This window comes from Schistocerca gregaria, unplaced genomic scaffold (assembly GCF_023897955.1).
Source record: "Schistocerca gregaria isolate iqSchGreg1 unplaced genomic scaffold, iqSchGreg1.2 ptg001369l, whole genome shotgun sequence".
Taxonomy (NCBI): Eukaryota; Metazoa; Arthropoda; class Insecta; order Orthoptera; family Acrididae; genus Schistocerca; species Schistocerca gregaria.
In genome coordinates this window covers 71,957-86,958 of record NW_026062674.1, presented here as the reverse complement: position 1 = coordinate 86,958, position 15,002 = coordinate 71,957, and the positions used below count along the sequence as shown (strand labels likewise).

The 15,002-nt window shown below is 52.1% G+C and overlaps 15 non-coding genes across 15 annotated transcripts; all 15 read right to left on the bottom strand.

Moving 5' to 3' along the window:
• Positions 1-85: 85 nt before the first annotated feature.
• Trnal-uag (transfer RNA leucine (anticodon UAG)) lies at positions 86-167 on the bottom strand. The gene has a single exon. It is a non-coding gene; the product is annotated as a tRNA-Leu (tRNA).
• Positions 168-757: 590 nt separating this feature from the next.
• Positions 758-829, bottom strand: Trnah-gug (transfer RNA histidin (anticodon GUG)). Its single transcript has one exon. It is a non-coding gene; the product is annotated as a tRNA-His (tRNA).
• Positions 830-1,203: 374 nt separating this feature from the next.
• Positions 1,204-1,275, bottom strand: Trnae-cuc (transfer RNA glutamic acid (anticodon CUC)). Its single transcript has one exon. It is a non-coding gene; the product is annotated as a tRNA-Glu (tRNA).
• A 444-nt stretch (positions 1,276-1,719) lies between these two features.
• Trnal-uag (transfer RNA leucine (anticodon UAG)) lies at positions 1,720-1,801 on the bottom strand. Its single transcript has one exon. It is a non-coding gene; the product is annotated as a tRNA-Leu (tRNA).
• Positions 1,802-2,391: 590 nt separating this feature from the next.
• Positions 2,392-2,463, bottom strand: Trnah-gug (transfer RNA histidin (anticodon GUG)). The gene has a single exon. It is a non-coding gene; the product is annotated as a tRNA-His (tRNA).
• Positions 2,464-2,837: 374 nt separating this feature from the next.
• Positions 2,838-2,909, bottom strand: Trnae-cuc (transfer RNA glutamic acid (anticodon CUC)). Its single transcript has one exon. It is a non-coding gene; the product is annotated as a tRNA-Glu (tRNA).
• Positions 2,910-3,353: 444 nt separating this feature from the next.
• On the bottom strand, positions 3,354-3,435 carry Trnal-uag (transfer RNA leucine (anticodon UAG)). Its single transcript has one exon. It is a non-coding gene; the product is annotated as a tRNA-Leu (tRNA).
• A 592-nt stretch (positions 3,436-4,027) lies between these two features.
• Positions 4,028-4,099, bottom strand: Trnah-gug (transfer RNA histidin (anticodon GUG)). Its single transcript has one exon. It is a non-coding gene; the product is annotated as a tRNA-His (tRNA).
• Positions 4,100-4,473: 374 nt separating this feature from the next.
• On the bottom strand, positions 4,474-4,545 carry Trnae-cuc (transfer RNA glutamic acid (anticodon CUC)). The gene has a single exon. It is a non-coding gene; the product is annotated as a tRNA-Glu (tRNA).
• A 444-nt stretch (positions 4,546-4,989) lies between these two features.
• Trnal-uag (transfer RNA leucine (anticodon UAG)) lies at positions 4,990-5,071 on the bottom strand. Its single transcript has one exon. It is a non-coding gene; the product is annotated as a tRNA-Leu (tRNA).
• Positions 5,072-5,661: 590 nt separating this feature from the next.
• On the bottom strand, positions 5,662-5,733 carry Trnah-gug (transfer RNA histidin (anticodon GUG)). The gene has a single exon. It is a non-coding gene; the product is annotated as a tRNA-His (tRNA).
• A 374-nt stretch (positions 5,734-6,107) lies between these two features.
• On the bottom strand, positions 6,108-6,179 carry Trnae-cuc (transfer RNA glutamic acid (anticodon CUC)). The gene has a single exon. It is a non-coding gene; the product is annotated as a tRNA-Glu (tRNA).
• A 444-nt stretch (positions 6,180-6,623) lies between these two features.
• Positions 6,624-6,705, bottom strand: Trnal-uag (transfer RNA leucine (anticodon UAG)). Its single transcript has one exon. It is a non-coding gene; the product is annotated as a tRNA-Leu (tRNA).
• A 590-nt stretch (positions 6,706-7,295) lies between these two features.
• On the bottom strand, positions 7,296-7,367 carry Trnah-gug (transfer RNA histidin (anticodon GUG)). The gene has a single exon. It is a non-coding gene; the product is annotated as a tRNA-His (tRNA).
• A 374-nt stretch (positions 7,368-7,741) lies between these two features.
• Positions 7,742-7,813, bottom strand: Trnae-cuc (transfer RNA glutamic acid (anticodon CUC)). Its single transcript has one exon. It is a non-coding gene; the product is annotated as a tRNA-Glu (tRNA).
• Between the last annotated feature and the right edge of the window lie 7,189 nt (positions 7,814-15,002).

Below are 15,002 nucleotides of genomic sequence, written 5' to 3'. Positions count from 1 at the left end.
CTACCTACACAACACGCGCGACACAGGAGCTGCGTCCTAGCCCACGACAACACACAGCAACGGCACAAAAATGAGACGTCAAAATTGGCAACGGTGGGATTCGAACCCACGCCTCCGAAGAGACTGGTGCCTAAAACCAGCGCCTTAGACCGCTCGGCCACGTTACCGTTATAGCGCCGACGACAATACGTTTCCTTTGTACTACAAAGATCACTTCGAAATGGAAATATCTCGGCAATCGCTGTAACATGTATTTCCTCTGCTCTCCCATTGGAAGCGTCTCTTTAGGCCATCCACAACAAGAAAATGCCGTGCCCGCCGTGTGGTAGCGGCGCCACTTGTCTGAAGCTGTCGTAGTTAAGGCGACAGCATCAAGAGACGTTTTCGTGCCGTGACCAGGTTTCGAACGCACGCGTCCGAAGAGACTGGTGCCTAAAACAAGCGCCTTAGATCGCTCGGCCACGCTACCTGCGCTACCTTCGGCCCCAGTGTTCCTAGCATTTGTAGAAACGGTGCACGCCACAGCTTCCTGCTCCGCTGTTCATCCAATCCGTCGCACCTCAAACAACTGCCCTTTTCGACTACAGAGAGCAGCGGACGTCTGCGCCTCACGGCCGCCGGCATTACGTGTTGGCGATGAAGTGGTAGTACAAACTGCGGACTGCGGAACACGAGTGAAAAATCAAGAAAGCACTGTGATTTCGAGTACTCGTGCACTATCGTCACTGCAACGGTAGCAAGGCAAAACTTTCAAAATTGCCGTGACCAGGATTCGAACCTGGGTTATTGCGGCCACAACGCAATGTCCTAACCACTAGACGATCACGGCCACGCACGCGCCCACGGAGGCAGCTGGCTGGAGTGCAAGTGGCGATACACAGCAAAGCCTAGGCCAAGGTGGACGCCACAGCAGTGTCAGACACGGTCTCCATCACGTGTATACGAGTAAATGAACGTGCCTGCGCTGTCAGGACACTAACTAGAGTGGTTAGCTACATTCACCTCCCTGGCAGTGTCTTGCAGTCCTCCAAGCCTCTTGACTATGGGTATGTGGCTCGATAACAAGTGAATAGACGCCGCATCTCTCTCGCCGTCAGGTGTAGCCGCGAATCATACTTAACGCAGCTTTGTGCACGCGTCAGCGTAGCGTCAGTCGAGCAAAGTCGGGACAAGTCGCATAAGAGGAGCAACAAAAACTCACGTTTCCGGTACCGGGAATCGAACCCGGGCCTCCTGGGTGAGAGCCAGGTATCCTAGCCACTAGACTACACCGGATTACGACGCCAGTGCTCTTCCTGCGAACGCAGCAACCAGCCACGATTAACTGACGACAACTGTAAGAAATACACTCTTTCACGTTATAGAACGGCATCCTCTGGACGCATTTCATGGAGACGAACGCCAGCAGTGACGAGAGCAAAAGGCGCCTACAAATCCTGTCGTTGCTCCACGTACTGTTCTACGACAATTCACGAAGCAGACGCTCACGCCTTGTTGTGCTGTTTCCTTTGCGGGCAATGGGTGCAGCTGTCTTCGACGCAGGAAACATTACACGTTTAGCAGCTGTGGGGTTGGAACCCACGCCTCCGAAGTGACTGGTGCCTAAAACCAGCGCCTTAGACCGCTCGGCCACTCTACCTACACAACACGCGCGACACAGGAGCTGCGTCCTAGCCCACGACAACACACAGCAACGGCACAAAAATGAGACGTCAAAATTGGCAACGGTGGGATTCGAACCCACGCCTCCGAAGAGACTGGTGCCTAAAACCAGCGCCTTAGACCGCTCGGCCACGTTACCGTTATAGCGCCGACGACAATACGTTTCCTTTGTACTACAAAGATCACTTCGAAATGGAAATATCTCGGCAATCGCTGTAACATGTATTTCCTCTGCTCTCCCATTGGAAGCGTCTCTTTAGGCCATCCACAACAAGAAAATGCCGTGCCCGCCGTGTGGTAGCGGCGCCACTTGTCTGAAGCTGTCGTAGTTAAGGCGACAGCATCAAGAGACGTTTTCGTGCCGTGACCAGGTTTCGAACGCACGCGTCCGAAGAGACTGGTGCCTAAAACAAGCGCCTTAGATCGCTCGGCCACGCTACCTGCGCTACCTTCGGCCCCAGTGTTCCTAGCATTTGTAGAAACGGTGCACGCCACAGCTTCCTGCTCCGCTGTTCATCCAATCCGTCGCACCTCAAACAACTGCCCTTTTCGACTACAGAGAGCAGCGGACGTCTGCGCCTCACGGCCGCCGGCATTACGTGTTGGCGATGAAGTGGTAGTACAAACTGCGGACTGCGGAACACGAGTGAAAAATCAAGAAAGCACTGTGATTTCGAGTACTCGTGCACTATCGTCACTGCAACGGTAGCAAGGCAAAACTTTCAAAATTGCCGTGACCAGGATTCGAACCTGGGTTATTGCGGCCACAACGCAATGTCCTAACCACTAGACGATCACGGCCACGCACGCGCCCACGGAGGCAGCTGGCTGGAGTGCAAGTGGCGATACACAGCAAAGCCTAGGCCAAGGTGGACGCCACAGCAGTGTCAGACACGGTCTCCATCACGTGTATACGAGTAAATGAACGTGCCTGCGCTGTCAGGACACTAACTAGAGTGGTTAGCTACATTCACCTCCCTGGCAGTGTCTTGCAGTCCTCCAAGCCTCTTGACTATGGGTATGTGGCTCGATAACAAGTGAATAGACGCCGCATCTCTCTCGCCGTCAGGTGTAGCCGCGAATCATACTTAACGCAGCTTTGTGCACGCGTCAGCGTAGCGTCAGTCGAGCAAAGTCGGGACAAGTCGCATAAGAGGAGCAACAAAAACTCACGTTTCCGGTACCGGGAATCGAACCCGGGCCTCCTGGGTGAGAGCCAGGTATCCTAGCCACTAGACTACACCGGATTACGACGCCAGTGCTCTTCCTGCGAACGCAGCAACCAGCCACGATTAACTGACGACAACTGTAAGAAATACACTCTTTCACGTTATAGAACGGCATCCTCTGGACGCATTTCATGGAGACGAACGCCAGCAGTGACGAGAGCAAAAGGCGCCTACAAATCCTGTCGTTGCTCCACGTGCTGTTCTACGACAATTCACGAAGCAGACGCTCACGCCTTGTTGTGCTGTTTCCTTTGCGGGCAATGGGTGCAGCTGTCTTCGACGCAGGAAACATTACACGTTTAGCAGCTGTGGGGTTGGAACCCACGCCTCCGAAGTGACTGGTGCCTAAAACCAGCGCCTTAGACCGCTCGGCCACTCTACCTACACAACACGCGCGACACAGGAGCTGCGTCCTAGCCCACGACAACACACAGCAACGGCACAAAAATGAGACGTCAAAATTGGCAACGGTGGGATTCGAACCCACGCCTCCGAAGAGACTGGTGCCTAAAACCAGCGCCTTAGACCGCTCGGCCACGTTACCGTTATAGCGCCGACGACAATACGTTTCCTTTGTACTACAAAGATCACTTCGAAATGGAAATATCTCGGCAATCGCTGTAACATGTATTTCCTCTGCTCTCCCATTGGAAGCGTCTCTTTAGGCCATCCACAACAAGAAAATGCCGTGCCCGCCGTGTGGTAGCGGCGCCACTTGTCTGAAGCTGTCGTAGTTAAGGCGACAGCATCAAAAGAGACGTTTTCGTGCCGTGACCAGGTTTCGAACGCACGCGTCCGAAGAGACTGGTGCCTAAAACAAGCGCCTTAGATCGCTCGGCCACGCTACCTGCGCTACCTTCGGCCCCAGTGTTCCTAGCATTTGTAGAAACGGTGCACGCCACAGCTTCCTGCTCCGCTGTTCATCCAATCCGTCGCACCTCAAACAACTGCCCTTTTCGACTACAGAGAGCAGCGGACGTCTGCGCCTCACGGCCGCCGGCATTACGTGTTGGCGATGAAGTGGTAGTACAAACTGCGGACTGCGGAACACGAGTGAAAAATCAAGAAAGCACTGTGATTTCGAGTACTCGTGCACTATCGTCACTGCAACGGTAGCAAGGCAAAACTTTCAAAATTGCCGTGACCAGGATTCGAACCTGGGTTATTGCGGCCACAACGCAATGTCCTAACCACTAGACGATCACGGCCACGCACGCGCCCACGGAGGCAGCTGGCTGGAGTGCAAGTGGCGATACACAGCAAAGCCTAGGCCAAGGTGGACGCCACAGCAGTGTCAGACACGGTCTCCATCACGTGTATACGAGTAAATGAACGTGCCTGCGCTGTCAGGACACTAACTAGAGTGGTTAGCTACATTCACCTCCCTGGCAGTGTCTTGCAGTCCTCCAAGCCTCTTGACTATGGGTATGTGGCTCGATAACAAGTGAATAGACGCCGCATCTCTCTCGCCGTCAGGTGTAGCCGCGAATCATACTTAACGCAGCTTTGTGCACGCGTCAGCGTAGCGTCAGTCGAGCAAAGTCGGGACAAGTCGCATAAGAGGAGCAACAAAAACTCACGTTTCCGGTACCGGGAATCGAACCCGGGCCTCCTGGGTGAGAGCCAGGTATCCTAGCCACTAGACTACACCGGATTACGACGCCAGTGCTCTTCCTGCGAACGCAGCAACCAGCCACGATTAACTGACGACAACTGTAAGAAATACACTCTTTCACGTTATAGAACGGCATCCTCTGGACGCATTTCATGGAGACGAACGCCAGCAGTGACGAGAGCAAAAGGCGCCTACAAATCCTGTCGTTGCTCCACGTACTGTTCTACGACAATTCACGAAGCAGACGCTCACGCCTTGTTGTGCTGTTTCCTTTGCGGGCAATGGGTGCAGCTGTCTTCGACGCAGGAAACATTACACGTTTAGCAGCTGTGGGGTTGGAACCCACGCCTCCGAAGTGACTGGTGCCTAAAACCAGCGCCTTAGACCGCTCGGCCACTCTACCTACACAACACGCGCGACACAGGAGCTGCGTCCTAGCCCACGACAACACACAGCAACGGCACAAAAATGAGACGTCAAAATTGGCAACGGTGGGATTCGAACCCACGCCTCCGAAGAGACTGGTGCCTAAAACCAGCGCCTTAGACCGCTCGGCCACGTTACCGTTATAGCGCCGACGACAATACGTTTCCTTTGTACTACAAAGATCACTTCGAAATGGAAATATCTCGGCAATCGCTGTAACATGTATTTCCTCTGCTCTCCCATTGGAAGCGTCTCTTTAGGCCATCCACAACAAGAAAATGCCGTGCCCGCCGTGTGGTAGCGGCGCCACTTGTCTGAAGCTGTCGTAGTTAAGGCGACAGCATCAAGAGACGTTTTCGTGCCGTGACCAGGTTTCGAACGCACGCGTCCGAAGAGACTGGTGCCTAAAACAAGCGCCTTAGATCGCTCGGCCACGCTACCTGCGCTACCTTCGGCCCCAGTGTTCCTAGCATTTGTAGAAACGGTGCACGCCACAGCTTCCTGCTCCGCTGTTCATCCAATCCGTCGCACCTCAAACAACTGCCCTTTTCGACTACAGAGAGCAGCGGACGTCTGCGCCTCACGGCCGCCGGCATTACGTGTTGGCGATGAAGTGGTAGTACAAACTGCGGACTGCGGAACACGAGTGAAAAATCAAGAAAGCACTGTGATTTCGAGTACTCGTGCACTATCGTCACTGCAACGGTAGCAAGGCAAAACTTTCAAAATTGCCGTGACCAGGATTCGAACCTGGGTTATTGCGGCCACAACGCAATGTCCTAACCACTAGACGATCACGGCCACGCACGCGCCCACGGAGGCAGCTGGCTGGAGTGCAAGTGGCGATACACAGCAAAGCCTAGGCCAAGGTGGACGCCACAGCAGTGTCAGACACGGTCTCCATCACGTGTATACGAGTAAATGAACGTGCCTGCGCTGTCAGGACACTAACTAGAGTGGTTAGCTACATTCACCTCCCTGGCAGTGTCTTGCAGTCCTCCAAGCCTCTTGACTATGGGTATGTGGCTCGATAACAAGTGAATAGACGCCGCATCTCTCTCGCCGTCAGGTGTAGCCGCGAATCATACTTAACGCAGCTTTGTGCACGCGTCAGCGTAGCGTCAGTCGAGCAAAGTCGGGACAAGTCGCATAAGAGGAGCAACAAAAACTCACGTTTCCGGTACCGGGAATCGAACCCGGGCCTCCTGGGTGAGAGCCAGGTATCCTAGCCACTAGACTACACCGGATTACGACGCCAGTGCTCTTCCTGCGAACGCAGCAACCAGCCACGATTAACTGACGACAACTGTAAGAAATACACTCTTTCACGTTATAGAACGGCATCCTCTGGACGCATTTCATGGAGACGAACGCCAGCAGTGACGAGAGCAAAAGGCGCCTACAAATCCTGTCGTTGCTCCACGTGCTGTTCTACGACAATTCACGAAGCAGACGCTCACGCCTTGTTGTGCTGTTTCCTTTGCGGGCAATGGGTGCAGCTGTCTTCGACGCAGGAAACATTACACGTTTAGCAGCTGTGGGGTTGGAACCCACGCCTCCGAAGTGACTGGTGCCTAAAACCAGCGCCTTAGACCGCTCGGCCACTCTACCTACACAACACGCGCGACACAGGAGCTGCGTCCTAGCCCACGACAACACACAGCAACGGCACAAAAATGAGACGTCAAAATTGGCAACGGTGGGATTCGAACCCACGCCTCCGAAGAGACTGGTGCCTAAAACCAGCGCCTTAGACCGCTCGGCCACGTTACCGTTATAGCGCCGACGACAATACGTTTCCTTTGTACTACAAAGATCACTTCGAAATGGAAATATCTCGGCAATCGCTGTAACATGTATTTCCTCTGCTCTCCCATTGGAAGCGTCTCTTTAGGCCATCCACAACAAGAAAATGCCGTGCCCGCCGTGTGGTAGCGGCGCCACTTGTCTGAAGCTGTCGTAGTTAAGGCGACAGCATCAAGAGACGTTTTCGTGCCGTGACCAGGTTTCGAACGCACGCGTCCGAAGAGACTGGTGCCTAAAACAAGCGCCTTAGATCGCTCGGCCACGCTACCTGCGCTACCTTCGGCCCCAGTGTTCCTAGCATTTGTAGAAACGGTGCACGCCACAGCTTCCTGCTCCGCTGTTCATCCAATCCGTCGCACCTCAAACAACTGCCCTTTTCGACTACAGAGAGCAGCGGACGTCTGCGCCTCACGGCCGCCGGCATTACGTGTTGGCGATGAAGTGGTAGTACAAACTGCGGACTGCGGAACACGAGTGAAAAATCAAGAAAGCACTGTGATTTCGAGTACTCGTGCACTATCGTCACTGCAACGGTAGCAAGGCAAAACTTTCAAAATTGCCGTGACCAGGATTCGAACCTGGGTTATTGCGGCCACAACGCAATGTCCTAACCACTAGACGATCACGGCCACGCACTCGCCCACGGAGGCAGCTGGCTGGAGTGCAAGTGGCGATACACAGCAAAGCCTAGGCCAAGGTGGACGCCACAGCAGTGTCAGACACGGTCTCCATCACGTGTATACGAGTAAATGAACGTGCCTGCGCTGTCAGGACACTAACTAGAGTGGTTAGCTACATTCACCTCCCTGGCAGTGTCTTGCAGTCCTCCAAGCCTCTTGACTATGGGTATGTGGCTCGATAACAAGTGAATAGACGCCGCATCTCTCTCGCCGTCAGGTGTAGCCGCGAATCATACTTAACGCAGCTTTGTGCACGCGTCAGCGTAGCGTCAGTCGAGCAAAGTCGGGACAAGTCGCATAAGAGGAGCAACAAAAACTCACGTTTCCGGTACCGGGAATCGAACCCGGGCCTCCTGGGTGAGAGCCAGGTATCCTAGCCACTAGACTACACCGGATTACGACGCCAGTGCTCTTCCTGCGAACGCAGCAACCAGCCACGATTAACTGACGACAACTGTAAGAAATACACTCTTTCACGTTATAGAACGGCATCCTCTGGACGCATTTCATGGAGACGAACGCCAGCAGTGACGAGAGCAAAAGGCGCCTACAAATCCTGTCGTTGCTCCACGTACTGTTCTACGACAATTCACGAAGCAGACGCTCACGCCTTGTTGTGCTGTTTCCTTTGCGGGCAATGGGTGCAGCTGTCTTCGACGCAGGAAACATTACACGTTTAGCAGCTGTGGGGTTGGAACCCACGCCTCCGAAGTGACTGGTGCCTAAAACCAGCGCCTTAGACCGCTCGGCCACTCTACCTACACAACACGCGCGACACAGGAGCTGCGTCCTAGCCCACGACAACACACAGCAACGGCACAAAAATGAGACGTCAAAATTGGCAACTTTTTTTTTTTTTATTTTCGTTTTTTTTATTTATTTTTTTTTTTATTTTTTTTTTTTTTTTTTGTTTTTTTATTAATTTTTTTGGGCCTCCCATCTCCCCTTATAGCCCGTCCTTTCGCTCTCCAAGTAACGCCTTCGTCCTTCGTCGGCGAGCTTCTCAGCTATAGTTAGTGCTGTTGCCAGATGTAACTTAAACGAAAACGAACGTTGACCAAAGCAAAATGAAAAGTAAGCCTCCTTCCTCTGAGGCATTGTTGGTGAAAGGGTTAACGGAAAGGTGTGGATCTTCACGGAAATCAGAGTAAACATGCGATTGCTTCGTGAAGTGGAAAATAAAGAACAATATTACTTTCGGAAATCAGTCAAAGAAAAGTCCAGTCAGCACACAAAGCAAAACGCCATTCAGCAACGGAGAAGGCATTATCACGGACGTACTCCGTGGACAAAAGAAAAAGGAAAAAAAAAGGAGGTGCGATTATCACTCTTAATAAACAAGAAAGAAAAGAAAACAATGCAATTCAATTAGGAAAATCACACCATCAATCCCGACGAAAGTAAAAGTAAGTAAAACACAATGAAATGTCCACAAAAAAGGGAACACTTTCATGCAAACGCTTCTTCGCGGTAACACGATCCCAAACCATAACAGGGCAGAGTGGAAAACAAGAGGAAAATAAAGAAAGGAAAACAAAAATCCTCGCAATACACCATATACGAGGCAATTCCCAAGGGAGAAATGTCTCCCGATTACGTTATATTTTTCGTTCCTGATACCGAATATACATGCATCGCTAAACGAATTCTCTCACTATCACGTCACAGTTTTAAACTGGAAAGTGGTAAATTAATTAAGTCGACATCGTAAGTAGCAAAAGCATGCGCCAAAGCGACATGCAAAAAATTTGCAAAAGTCATAACATAATCAGTACGAACACGGTACTTACCGTGCTCAGTCCATAAGTAGGTGAGAAAATCCAAACGATCCGTCAGTTTGAGACAAAAGAGTGAATAAATTGTATGGCCGAGTAACCAGATCGTGGCATTGCGTTTGGTGGATGGAAACGCCTTACACTGAGGTACGATTGCATCTGCCACTGTCACCTGCGCTGTAGACACCCTGTTGACGAGACGAACCATATCCCGAGCAGTGTCCCACACAGCACGGAACCGACGGCACACGAAACGATGTTCAATGGTATCGTCGACATGGCATTCTTCGCATGCAGGGGACGGACTCAGATGAATAGAGTGCAGTTTAGCATTTGTAGGAATCGTGCCATTGACAACTCTATACCACGACGCTCTGACAGGTGCAGGAAGCACCGGGGAGGTGATGTTGCGCCAAACTGTACGCCAGTCAGTGTGCGGCAGGCGGTACTCCCACTTGTTTCTGGCCGGTAATCCCCGCAGAGCACGAACAATGTCGCCCACACGGCCCCCGCTGGAGCCACTATGCGCAAGATAGCTGCTGTTAAAATAAAAACGCCGCACGTAATTCAGCGCAAAGGGTATGTGGCTGACAGAGACCGGAGCAACCACGGAAGGTGGGCGGTATTGGGTGAACAACCTGACCGTGGCACTGCTGGTGCCTTTCTCCAATACGGCCGTAGTCCGTTTGAGGAGGAGCGCCGCGCATTTGGCGGAAAAATCCACCAGACCGAGTCCCCCATCGGCTGGATGTAAGGTGCAGGTGGCTAACGAAACTTTGAAAATGTCCCCTTTCCAAAGGAGCCAGTAGACGGCCTGTTTAATAGCGCGATCTAGAAGCTTAGGAACCGGGAGAACCTGTGCTAAATACCACGCTCTAGCTAAGATGGTAGTGTTAATGAGATGCACCTTGTCATGGAGCGCCAAATGCCGGGCCGCATGAATTTTAACAACCGCCCTAATTGTGTGTAAGACAGGACGCCAATTCAGAGCCTCCATGCGCTGAGGATTATCAGACAAAATAACCCCCAGGACTTTGTGCTGCTGCACAACACTGAACCAATTTCGACGCACATGGCTCATGCGTGGAGTAAGAGGCAGCAAAACCGTCTTGTGAACATTCACAACGGCCCCCGTCGCCTTCTCAAACAGCCGGAGAACAGAGTACAGGGTATCTACATCGGCCGGCCGACCCAAGAACACCCCAAGATCGTCGGCATAAGCCCGACAAGTGAGGCGATCTTCCCCAAGTTGGATCCCGGGACACTCGCGGCAGATAGACCGCAGCAGCGGGTCGAGCGCCAAAGCGTAAAGTGTCATTGACAACGGGCAACCCTGTCTGACCGAGCGAGTTAGACGTATAGGCTGACTGAGGGACCCATTGACTATGACACTCGACGTGGCATTGCGCAAAAAACCCTGAACCGTGTGGGTAAACTTACGGCCAAAGCCCATTGCAACCATGACACGCCGCAAATAGGCATGGCCAACCCTGTCAAACGCATTCTGGAAATCGATCAACATAATGGCTGCCGACCGAACTCTGTTGCCGCGTACAAAACCGATACAGTCCCTATAGGCCAGAACGGCGTCAAAAATATTCCTGTCACGCACAGCACACGTCTGATGTTCACAGAGAACGCGCGGCATGACTTGCCGCAGTCTGTGCGCGACGCACCTCGCCATGATCTTATAGTCCGCGTTTAACAGAGTGATCGGTCGAACAGCGTGGATATTCGGCGTCGCTTTCGATTTTGGAATGAGCGTGATGCATCCCGCTGCAAATTCCGTTGGTAGAGGAGCACCATTAAGAATTTCATTCGCGATACCGGTTAACGTATCGCGTAAAAGGTTAAAAAACTGCAAATAAAATTCAGCGGGAATGCCGTCCATTCCGGGAGATTTCCCCCTAGGACTTCGCTTGACAGCTTCGTGCAATTCGTCGGACGTAAAAGCCTCATTAAGATGGACACGGTCTGTGCGACGTAAAACATTAGGAATCTCCTGTAAAAGACGACGCAGCGCAGCGGGTTCGACATCAACGTCCCGAAAGAGAGACTCAAAATGTGCGTGGATTTCCCTCTCAATCGTCACCCTGTCGGAAGTCTTTGTTCCATCCCGAGTGACCCACGCATTAAAGGCCAATCGTTCGCGCATCTTCCGCTCTCTGTTAAGATGATATATAGAGAGCGGCTCCCCGTCCACGGCACCCACAGGTTGGCTCCGAGTAACCGGCCCCCTACCCTTTCGCCGCAGATCGGTCAAAAGTTCGGCCTGAAATTGTTTGAAAATAGGAAGAAGATGCGGCTGGGCCGTAACTTGGCGGGCGAGATCCTTCAAACAGCTCTGATAAAACTGTGACGTCGAGCGACGCCAGTGCGCTGCGTCTCGGCTAAAATTAATTAAAAAGGTCCGGACTGCAGGTTTGGCAGTGCCAACCCACCACCCGAGAACGCTACTGTCACCGGGTTTAGCCTGCAAAAGTTTGTTCCACATATCAGTGAAGCACTGCTGAAAATGAGAGTCGGCCAGCAGGCTGCAGTTAAACTTCCATAGATTTCTGCGATAGGAAGGCCTAAAAAATGGAAGCGAAAGTTCACAAAAATAACTGCAGTGATCTGAAAAAATAACCGGCCTGACCTCAGATCGAGCCACCGGGGCCGCAAGTGACGATGACACATAGATCCGATCAAGTCGGCTGTGTCCCTGTGGATAAAAATAGGTATATTGGGTTTCAACCGGCTGGAGCATGCGCCACGTGTCCTGCAGATTAAAACTTGTGAGAAGCGTGTGGAGTTCCTGACACTTGTTGGGGCGCGGCTCCTGATCGCGGTCATCGGTGACCGCATTAAAATCACCGCCGAGAATTAAATGAGAGGAATTCCGGTGCAAAACCTCACACAGCTCCTGACTATAAAAGAACCGCCGCGCCGCGTAGTCGCTACCGGAAGGAGCATAAACATCAACAAACGTGACGCCTTCAATAGTGCACGCAATAGCGCGGCCAGTAGGGAGACACTCGATATTAGTGACATTGAGCCCGGGGCAGACTAAAATAGCTGTACCGGTGACATTGTCTGACACCACATTATCCACAATAACGTAGTCACTCAGATCGGTTAAAAGCAGGAGAGCCTCACGTGTCACTTCTTGCAAAAAGGCGACATAGCAACGGGTTTCAAATAAAAGAGTTTTTAAGGCAAGGACTTTATGAGGACTACGCATTTTGTTAACATTAACAGTAAGTATACGCCACCGACGCGTGTCAGGAACCATACACAACGCAAGGAGCAACAAATACAGTGTGCACAAGAAGCGAGGCAGTATCGCTGCGAAGATAACGCGGAATGTAGACAAGATCGGCAAAAATGGCATACCGACAGGTGGCAGGTATCATACACAAATTACACACGAAAGAAGGGTCTACAATAACAGTCAAGGGCGCCCCCAAAACAAAGCAACACGTGAACATGAACGGCAAAAATGATCCACCGCAGGCTACCGAACGCCAAGCACAGCTAAAACACCAACAGATAAGAAGATACAATATACACATACAATAAGAGGTGCCCCGGCACAGCGAGGACGACGCAGTCGAGCGACAGGACCAGTAAATAAAAAACAAACCGGCGACGACGCGCACAAAGGTAAATCAAAGGCATATTGTGGCATAATGAAAGGTAGTGTGCGCTACCAAAACACGCATGCAATCAACAACAACGGTAAAAGCTATCCCCCAATATGTGAAGACTGTAGACATAGGTAAAATATCAAAAAAAATACGGACAGAGTAAAACGACATGTGCGCCGCCAATGCTGTACCATGCAGCTCGTCGGCATGAGCGATGAGACATTGCCTCCGACGGGGGGCACACACCAGACACAGCAAAGACAATAAATAACAATAAGAATGAAGAAGTAAAGAAGCGTGCACAACGGTGGAAGCATTGGCGTCACAAGGAGCACACACTGTTTCAACACAAACGACTAAAAATTCCGCCAGCGGACAATAAACACCAGACACTTTCAAAGGCTAAAACTTAGGTCCGCAAAAAAAAATTGCATGCACATGTGCCGCTAAAACAATGCAAGGAAGTGGCAAGCACAGTAAAATATGTCTGAAACGGATGTTACACATCAGACGCGCGAATAAAAAGTATACGCACTACAAAAGTGGTACAGGCACCGGTAAGACAGCACATGGTATGGAGAGGAACGGGGTAAACACACAAAAACCGCGTGTCAGGCCCCATACACAACAAAACTACACAACTTTACGAAAAATATATGCACATGCCGGGAAAGGCACCCATGTATCCGTAATGATCCAAGTGAGCGGCAAGAACGACTAAAACGTGCCTGCAACGAGCGGCGGGCACCCAACACATTGAAAAATACCAGACACATTTAAAATACACAACAAATAAAAACACACAACGACGGGTGCAGTGGCGCTGCCAAAATTACACTCGCGTGCGAAAATACAGGTTAAAACGCGCAACAGACCGGTGTCACACAAGATAGACAAGAATACGCCACAAAAAACAACGGTAAACTTAGGCAACGGCGGATACAATCACGCTGCCAAGCAAAGAGCAAAGTCACGCTACGTACCGGCTCCAGTGCCGTCGTCCACCTCCACGTCCGCCGCCCAGTCGCACTTATCACCAGAAAACACGGGGGGCTGAACCACCTCCGTGTCCATACTAACAGCGGCACCGGAAGGAGCCGCCGTGGCAGGTCCAGCGCCGACGGCAGAAACAGATCCAGAATCCTGCGAGTGCGGCCGGATGCGACGGCAATGTGAGTCGTCCGATTTACGTTTGGCTGCCAAGTGTGCAGGCGACACGCCCTGAACAACGTCCATCGCCATACCGCTTGCCACCACAGGCTCCGTTTTAGTAAGGAGAAACTTTAGCTGTCGAACTTTCTCGTCCCGCTTGGATTCCGCGGAACTCACGGACGCCTCGGGCTGACTGCAAGCAGCAGGCCGCTGCCGACGGCGATCGGAAGCCGGCGCCTGCCGCGAGTCAACAACCGCGCGCTGCGAGGCCCGTTGCAATTTCTTTTGTTTAGAGGTGGACTTGTACGGTGGAACACAAGTCACCACCGGGGACGGCGTCCGCGCCTTACGGAAGGAAACACCTGAAATACTCGCGCTGCGAAAGCGGGTAACGTTTTCAGCCCTCTCAGTAAGCCTTTCCCGACGCGGTTTGGGTTCCGCGGGGGCGTCAAGACGCTCCTCACGGTCGACAGCAACGATGGCAGAAGCGGACACATTCTCATTCATAACAGAGGGAGCAGCCTCTGGAAAGGGTTCCGATACGGACAGCGTTACAGCTGCCGGTACAGGGTCGGACACAATCGGTAGCTCAATTCTATCAACAGCCTGCGTATCAGGCACGGGGGCCGCTACATCGACAGGCAACGCCGGGGAGCTATCAGCAACAGGAACGGAAGGTGTAACGTCCATTGCCACAACGTCGGTCGCAATCGCAGGTGCAGACACACGACCCGCACGTGCGGGGGAGGCGCCAAGCGCGACCGACGCCCACGTCACCTCATCCTGACCGTCTGTCCTTGGTAATTGCACAGGGCGACTACGTTTCGGACAGTCCTGTCGAAAATGTCCGGTACCATTGCAAAAAGAACAGGTTGCCGGTTGACCGCTATAAGTAATAAAGGCCCGATGGCCAGCAACAACAACAAAAGACGGTATATGCTGTCGGACAATCATGCGGACACTGCGAACACCGTTCTCAACGTCGTAATGATAAGCTGACGACCATTTCTCTTTTACGACCGAAAGCA